We start from the raw sequence: 9,428 nt of genomic DNA on the forward strand, positions 1-9,428 counted from the left end.
ATAGATAACATAAATTCTTGGTTTTAACGATTTGTTTTGTTAACTTTAATGGAATATTATAAATAATTAACAGTATATTCATTTAAAACTAACTAAAATAGATATTTATTAATTATATTAATATAAATTCAAATATTATAATAATATTTAAAATAAAACTACATATATAATAATTATATTAATATAAATTCAAATTCAAATATTATAAAATATCATTATTATAATAATATATAATACAAAATTAGATATTTAATAATTATTTAATATAAATTTAAATATTATAAAATATTATTATAATAATATATAATATATAAAAAAAATTATTAAAAAATTACAATTTATGTTTAAAAAAGTTATCATATTATATATATATTTTAAAAAAATCATAAACAATCTTTTGGTTTAATTTTTTATTTAATATGTTTATGTCATTCTTTTATAAATAATATTGTTTATTTATTTTAAATTTATATGTTAGTGATATAAATTTAATAAATACAATCGAAAAATTCTATAAATAAAACTAAGCAAACAACATGCATTGTACGTTACTCGTTGCTTGTATCTAGTATCTCTTCTATATAAAAAATGTGTTGTTAATGGAAATTTTTTATTTTAACGGTTTGTTTTGTTAACTTTAATGGAATATTCTAAATATTTAATGAAATATACCTTTAAAACTAAGATATTTATCAATTATATTAATATAATTCAAATATTATAAAATATCATTATTATAATAATATATAATACAAGATTAGATATTTAATAACTATATTAATATAAATTTAAATGTTATCAAATATTATTATGATAATAATATATAATCCTAATTTTTTACTAATTATATTAATATAAATTCAAATATTATAAAATATTATTATTATAATATTTAATACAAAACTAAATATTTAATACTTATATCAATATAAATTTAAATATTATAAAATATCATTATTATAATAATATATAATTCATAATCTTAACTTTTATTAAAAAAATTATCATTCATGTTTAAAAAGATCATCATATTTGTTATCCCTGTTTTCCACCCGTGACACATGGCATGACCCAATGGGCCTGTGGGGCCCTCTTAAGAGGTCCGGGCCCATCCCGAACCTGGTGAACGGGGAAGGAGGAAACCTTAATAGCCCAAGCACCATCGAGCCCAACAACATTCAATGGGCACGAGCATAATGAAGGAACCAGGACTAAGATGCAGGTCCGACTCATCTTCCAGGCCCTAACCAACCTACATCTTCCAAGATGCCAATTGAGGTAGCAGACTAACTGGTCGATGGAGACGGACCTTATCAAGGATCCAGGGGAGATACTCAGTGTCACGGTGTCCATCTTAGCAAATGAACTCGAGTCCTGGTGAACGAACCAGGACTCCGATAAGTGAACCGGGATATTAGTAAATGAACCTGGATCAGACTTCCGGATAGGGCAAGCCTAGCTTTCCCTGATGTTGACCTGTCCCCATGAAATCTGGTAGTTGGTCTCATCAACTAACCTGTAGAAGAGGGTACGCATGGAATGTACATTGTTCTTAGGAAACAGTACTGCCACTACTCTGATAGATCTTGTCCCCAGGATCCCCTTAGAAGCCCACGCGAACCAATTCGTGCTAACGTACAATGGGCACTTGTAAGACTTGGCCATGCCTAAGCCGACTCAATGGACCCAGATTAACTACATCTTACTATGTAACATTCTTTGTATTATGGCTCCATTAGCGAGCAAACTGTAATTACATCCCTATTGGGCTCGGATTAGTCCAGCCCAAGCTCAATGTGCTTGACTGCCTATAAATTAATAGGGCCAGTTGTGCACTGGAGAGGGGATCCCCGATTTTCTCTTGTAAGCAAAAGTTCTGCTAAAAACTTGTAGAAAGCTCTCTAAAGCCTAATACTATTGACTCGTGGACTAAGGCTCATTAACGCCCCAACCATGTAAAAATTGTCTCTGTTCATCTATATATCTTTCATTTCAGCTCTTACTTCTTAATATATTTCTAGTTTTCGAAAAACTCAGTAAAAATTTTGGTGCTTTCATTGAGAGCTGAAGGAAGCTTGAATCAACCTCGATCATATGCAAATATGATGCACACTAGGCATACCGTGTTTGATCCTGCTCACCAGCAACAACAAGACAATGGAGAACCACTGCCCAATCAATCGTTTCTTCAAGACCAACCTGAGGATACACCTTATCAGGGGCCTCTACACGAGGATTCCCAGAACTTCGGGGATGGCGGTGACTACGATGAATTATGAGGAAGATGAAGTGGAATATAAGGTTCACGAGGCCGAAAACCCCGTTGACCCTGACGAGAAGAACATGGATCCTGAACAAGAGGATCCAGAGGTGGTTCGCCTGAGACAACAAGTCCTGGATCAAGAAGCCAGTATAGTTGAACAAAAAGAAGCCACTCGCCAAATGCAAGAGTCCCTCCTGGCTCTTCAGGCCTTTATTGCTGCCCAAGGATTGGCAGCCAATCCTTCAGCCATTCCTCCTCTAGGAATGCAGCCGCCTATCCCACCTATCAGGACTGGCGTACCCAATGACGCTAGCCCTATTCCTCCTCTGGGACCATCCCCACATCCCGTAGCCGGCCCAACGAATCCTGCTCATGAGAAAGGAAAAGCCAAAATGGTCGATCTTGTTGGAAAAATAAACCCCTAGAAGAAAGCTCATCCCGTTCCAAGAACCGGGGCTAACCCAGAGCAATTTCCTAGGAAAGAATGGATGAATCATGTCCCAGGACGGGATCACCCGAACGATCCACAGGGGAATCTCCCGCAGGGTATTAAGCCCCGGAATGTCCCTAGACAAGACGAACGAGAGCGACGCTTTTATCCCAACACCTCCGTGAACAAGGATCACGGATGGCGTAAACGCAGAGAAGAGCCAGAAGCAATCAGTTTGAGAGACGATACTTCCCGAGTAGACTTGCGTGATGACCTCAACGCCCGAAAATAGAGGGCCCGCAAGGAAAACATTCGCCTCTGAGAATGCAACTTGAGGAATAATCTCAACTACATGAGGAACGAAAGAGTCCCCATGGACGATGGAATGGCCAGATAGTTCATGGAACAATTGGCCACTCTTAAAAAAGTCACGAACCACTTGGTCCAGAAACAAGAAGGCAGAGGTTTCGATTCTGAAGAAGAGGAAATGGAGGCGTGCACCAAGCACATATTGGATGTTGTGCTACCAAAGGGGTTCAAGATGCCGGACCTACCTGCCTATAACAGGAACACGGACCCCAGAGATCACTTATCCTGCTACAATCGCCTGATGATTGTAGCTCACGTCTACGACAACGGCAAGTGCCTATGTTTCTCAATCACTCTGGCTGGACCCGCAGAAGAGTGGTGGAAAAGACATAAGGCAGGATCGATCTAGTCTTGGTCCGGATTGCAGTCAGCATTTCGTAAACAGTTCGTGGCTGCCATAAAGTTGGACATGCAAGTTAATGTGTTGGCTAATGTCAAGCAACATCCCACGAAAACCCTTAGGGCTTATATCCAGCGTTTTATGGAGGAAGCCTCAAACACTAAGTTGGATGATAGACAGAGCCTGGTGGCTCTCCAATTCGGGATTAGAGTTGGGTCCCCTCTTTGGGACGACATGCAGTGCAACAAGGCGACCACTCTTGAAGAATTCATCAGGAGGGCCCAAGGTTTCATCAACTAGGAGGAGGCCTGAATCCAAGCCTTGGGATGGTAGCCAGCAACCCAGTTGACCGCCCAAACCTTCCCCAGATACGGAGTGCAATATCCGGCACCCCAATGGCGTCCGGATCCACTAGGACCCTTGGGATGTCATTCATTACCCCGACGGTCTATGGGCCCACTTCAACGGGATATGCTCCGGTTCCATCAACCCCATTTTTTGGGTACGAAGTGGCATCCACCGGGTACAGTGCCGCTCCCAGCAGTGCCCAACCGCCTCAAGCAGAAGTAGCAGAGGCCAGCATTAACCCCTCCCGAGGAAAGAGATCGAGCAAGAGTCAGAACCGATCTGAGCCATCAAAGAAGGGAAAAAAGGAGTACGAGCCCCAATACCCAGGAAAATATCTATCTGGAACAGGTAATGTAGTCCATTACCGAAAGACAGCCCCCATGTTTAAAGGGGGAAAGAATTTGAGGGACACCAGCAAAAGGTGCGCTTACCACAAGGACGTGGGTCACACCACCGAAGAGTTTCGTCAGCTGAAGGACGAGATCGAGAACCTGATCAAACTGGGCATCTCCACCAATGGGTCAGGATGCCAACAAGAGTTTCGGGACTGCTAGTAGCTCCTGGACAACCTATGGCCCCAGGTGCACCTGGATTGTACCGGCATCCTCAGGGAGGGTATGCTCTAGGTTCGGGAGCACGAGCCCCCCAAGGGGCCCTGATAGTACAAGCATCTGGACCCATAATTCCATATCCTCCCAGAATCGCACCTCCACGAGTAGATTGCCACGTGGCCACCATATCAGGAGGCCCGCATCTGGGAGGACCATCCCGGAATGATCAGAAAAGATACCTCAGCGAGCTCGATCACGACCATGAGGTATGTGCCTTGGTCCAAACTCTAGCCCAACACCCGAAGTTGATGAACCTGCCCATCACGTTCACGGAAGAGGATGCCCGGAACATTCATTTCCTGCAACATGACCCCTTGGTCATTGATGCCCAAATCGCCAACAAAAAGGTATCCCGAGTGTTGGTGGATGATGGGAGATTCGTCAATGTACTGCTCAAGTCGGTCTTCAAAGCAATTGGACTGACAGAGGCAGATTTGGCTTCATGCCCAACACAGACCTATGGTTTCAACGGGGATTCATTGCTCCTGATGGGTAAGATTCAACTACCCATGACGTTGGGGAACGAGGTTCAGGGCTCGTTCAAATATTGCACTAAGTACAACGTAATTTTTTATTGTCCCGCTTTAGTCGACTTCGACGCCATCACCTCCATCTGCCACCTCTACATGAAGTTCCCATGCGATAATGAGGAGTGGGAAATGTACGAGGAGATCAAAAAAGCGCCCAAAAGTGTTATCACGTCTCCGCCCGGGCAATCTTCATGGTCCGTGAAGAGCCTCTTGAAGAGGAAGATGATGATCCAATCCCACCACCACAGCCAGCATGGAGGCTGGTCTAGGAGGAGGATGAATTGGATTCGCAGATAGGACATTAGAACCCATGGAGGAGGTAGAGGTGTGCATCAATGACACTGACCCGACGAAAGTAATCCGAGTCGGGAGAAACCTGGACTCGGAGGTCAGAGCTGTCACAATCGCCTGGGTGAAAGAGAACCTGGATGTCCTGTCCTGGCCTCATTCGGATATGACCGAGATCGACTGCAACATCATATGTCACGCCCTAAACATTGACAAAAATGCAAGTCCCATCCGGCAAAAACAGAGACCCCTAGGGGCGAAGAGGGCAGAGGCCCTCAAGTTAAAAGTTGAGAAGTTGTCCTTGATCAACTTCATCTGGGAGGCCCTATATCCCGTTTGGCTGGCCAATCCAGTGTTGGTACCGAAGCCAAACGGGACATGGAGGACTTGTATCAACTTCAGCTGTCTTAACAAGACCTGCCTGAAAGATTGCTTCCCTCTGCTCAGGATTGACCAGATGGTGGATGCTACATCCGGGTATAAGTTGTTGAGTTTCATGGATACCTACTTCGGCTATAACCAGATCTCAATGCATGTAGCAAACCAAGAACACACCAGCTTCCAGACGGACAAAGGTGTACACTGCTACATCGTCATGCCCTTTGGGCTTAAGAATGTCGGGGCCACCTATCAGATGCTGGTCAATAGGATGTTTCGAAACCAACTAGGGAAGAACATGGAAGTCTATATAGACGACATGTTGCCGAACACGCGGATGACCTGGCAGAAACATTTGCCATCATCCGGAAGTATGGGATGAAGCTGAACCCCAAAAAGTGTACCTTTGGCGTGGCATTCGGGAAGTTTCTGGGCTTCATAGTAAGCTTGAGAGGAATAGAAGCCAACCCGGACAAGATCAGAGCATTGATCGAGATTCCATCACCACGAAAGCACAAAGACGTTCAAAGCTTGATAGAAAGAATAGCAGTTTGAGCCGCTTCGTCTCGAAGTCCACAGACAAGTGCATCCCATTCTTCAATATACTTCACGGAAGCCAGAGGTTTGAATGGACGGTCGAGTGTAAAGAGGCCTTCCAAAAATTGAAGGAACATTTGGCCCAAGCACCAATCTTGTCAAAACCAGTGGATGGGGAGCCATTGTACCTGTATTTGGCAGTGTCAGAACACGCCATCAGCGCCACTCTAGTGTAAGAAGAGGGAAAGGTCTAGCCCCCAATCTATTACGTAAGCAAAAGGTTGTTAGGCACGGAGTCCAAATACCCATTAATCGAGAAGTTGACATTTTTCTTACTAAACGCCTCCAGGAAGCTGAGGCCTTACTTTCAGGCCCACGCCATTAAGGTACTAACGAACCATCCCCTACGACAAGTGCTATAGAAACCCGAATTATCGGGGAGACTTTTAAAGTGGGCCATGGATCTTAGCTAGTTTCACATAGCGTATGTCCTCAGGATTTCTATCAAGGGACAGGCCCTGGCCTACTTCATCTTAGAATGCACCGGGATAACTGAAGATGAAGAACCCGTCGACCCCATAATGCCTTTGTGGAAAATCTTCATAGATGGAGCCTCAAATGAAAATGGGGCTGGGGCTGGGGTCATCTTAATATCCCCTCAAGGTCACCAGTTGCAAAGTGCCCTACGCTTCCAGTTCTAAGCGTCAAACAACGAGGTTGAGCACAAGGCCATGCTAGTCGGACTACGCTTAGCCCGGGAGGTAGGAGCAACAAATATAGAAGTCCACAGTGACTCCCAACTGGTGGTCAGGCATTTCGGGGAAATACCAAACGAAGGGGTAGAAGATGGTTGCCTACGTGACGCGAACCCGAGAGTTACTCCAACCCTTCCAGAAATACTTCATCCGCCAAATCCCCAGGGAACAGAATGTGTTTGCAAACACATTGGAAAAATTGGCCACGGATGTTGAAGTAGAACTCTCTGGGGTGGTCTCGATCGACCATCTTCAAGCCCTTACAATCATCATTGCCATCGATTACTCTACGTTCTGGATGAACCCTCTCATCTAGCACCTAACCACTGGGGAATTTCCCACAAACAAAGCTGCCACTAGGAAACTTCAGTACCAAGCTCCCAGATACGTCATGATGGATGGCAAACTCTATCATAAGGGGTTGTCCATGCCCTATCTTTGATGTGTATCTGGGGCAGAAATGAGTGCAATCATGCACGAAGTGCATGAAGGATTTTGCGGAGATCACATAGCCAGACTCAGCTTGTCCAAGAAAATCCTAAGGCGAGGATATTTCTGGCCAACGATGAAGAAGGATTGTGTTGATTACGTCCACAAATGTGAACAGTTCCAAAGGTATGCAAAGATCCAGCGAGCCCCTCCAACGGAAATAACCCTGATGACCAGTCCCTAGCCTTTCGCAGTTTGGGGAATCGATTTAGTAGGATCTCTCTCGACCCGGAAGGGTGGAGTAAAATATGCCATTGTACCCGTCGACTATTACACCAAGTGGGTCGAAGCGGAACCAATGAGCACCATCACCTCCAAGAAGGCCCTATACTTCGTCATCAGCAACATTATGTGTCGATATGACCTCCCTCACCAAATCACGTCTGACAACGGGAAGTAATTTGATAGCGTCCACTTCACCGACTTTTGTGAAAGATATGGCATTATCAAAAGCTTCTCCGCGGTCATAAGGCCTCAAGGAAACGAGCAAACAGAGGCCATGAACAAAATTTTGAAGGGAATATTAAAGAAAAAACTAAAAGCCTACAAGAGAAAGTGGCCGGAAGAATTGCCCTGTGTCCTATGGGCCTACTGGACACATAGATGGTAGAAACAATGGTCCCATCTCACAGATTGGACACATACGATCCCATCCGGAACCACGCCTTAATTCAAGAATCCCTAGATCTCATCGAAGAGATTCAGGAGGAGTCGTAGGTGCAGCTGAAGATGTATCAGGGAAAGATCGTCAGGCACTTTAACTCTAAAGGTAAGAACCGGAAGTTCGAAACCAGCGATCTAGTCCTTAGAAGAGTCTTCCTTGCAACTCAAGATCTAGAAGTGGGGGTTTTGGGACCAAACTGGGAAGGGCCCTATGAAATCCAAAATGAAATATTTCTGAGAACATATCGGTTAAGGCAACTAGACGGAGCGGAGGTACCAAGGGCCTGGAACGCAGAACACCTCCGCCGGTGTATCAGTAGTCGAGAGGATCTAACTTTTTTATTTCTAGCAATGTACGCTCCAGGGCGATTTTTTTTATGAAAATGGTGTATACAAAACACCATAAGAAATGTTGTAAGGAAATAAAAAGTTAGTGTCCGTCTTCAATTTTAACACAAACAAGTGACCTAAGACTACACTCTTCGGTCAATTGGGGGGTAAGGCCATCTATACAAGTCCAGGAATAAAGACAAAAAAGGATGCAAAGCTTAGAGCTTAGTCCTAAGAATGCAAAGCTTAGAGCTTAGTCCTGATCCGGACTCGTAGACTGGGGGTGCAAAACCCAACTCCCAACAAAATAGAATGCAAGGGTCAAAGCCCAGTCCTAAGCCAGATCCGGGTGATCCAGGGGGTTCGACCAAAATAGGATGCAAGGCTCAAAGCCCAGTCCTAGCCTAGACCCACATTGTCCGAGATGTTCGAAACCCAACTCCCAATAAAAAAGGATGCAAGTGTCAAAGACCAATCCCAACCCAGATCCGTGTGATCCAGTGGTTTCAACCAAAACAGGATGCAAGGCTCAAAGCCCAATCCTAAACCAGACCTATATGCTCTGGGGGTTCAAAACCCAATCCCTAAAAATTGGTCTACACCTAACATGGTCCCAGATAACCAAATCCATATTCATGTCTTCTTTACAATGGCCCAGAACTGTTGAAACGTGAATCTTGGGTTTCAATTGGTTAAAGTTAGTCTTATGAACGACCCAGGTCGTTGGAACCTGAACCTCAGGTTCAAAATAAGTTAATTAACTAATCTCCGATGGTCCAGACCATTGAAACCTGAACACCAGAGTCAGGACAAATAAATCGGAGGACAGTTATTAACTCATTAACGGTCTAAGTCATTGGAACCTAAACCTCGGGTTCAGAACGAGTTAATTAATTAAGTCATATCTAAAAAAATCTCTAACGGTCTAGGCCGCTGGAACCTGAACCATAGAGTCGGGATAAATCAGTTAACCAATAACTTAAGTCTAAAATGATCCAGGCTGTCAAGACCCGAATGTGGGTCTCAGGACAGGTTAAATACCTTCTACAATATTCCTCTAGTGGTCCTGGCCATTGGAACCAGGACCCAATATTCAA

The sequence above is a fragment of the Humulus lupulus genome, chromosome 2 (genome assembly GCF_963169125.1).
Source record: "Humulus lupulus chromosome 2, drHumLupu1.1, whole genome shotgun sequence".
Lineage (NCBI taxonomy): Eukaryota > Viridiplantae > Streptophyta > Magnoliopsida > Rosales > Cannabaceae > Humulus > Humulus lupulus.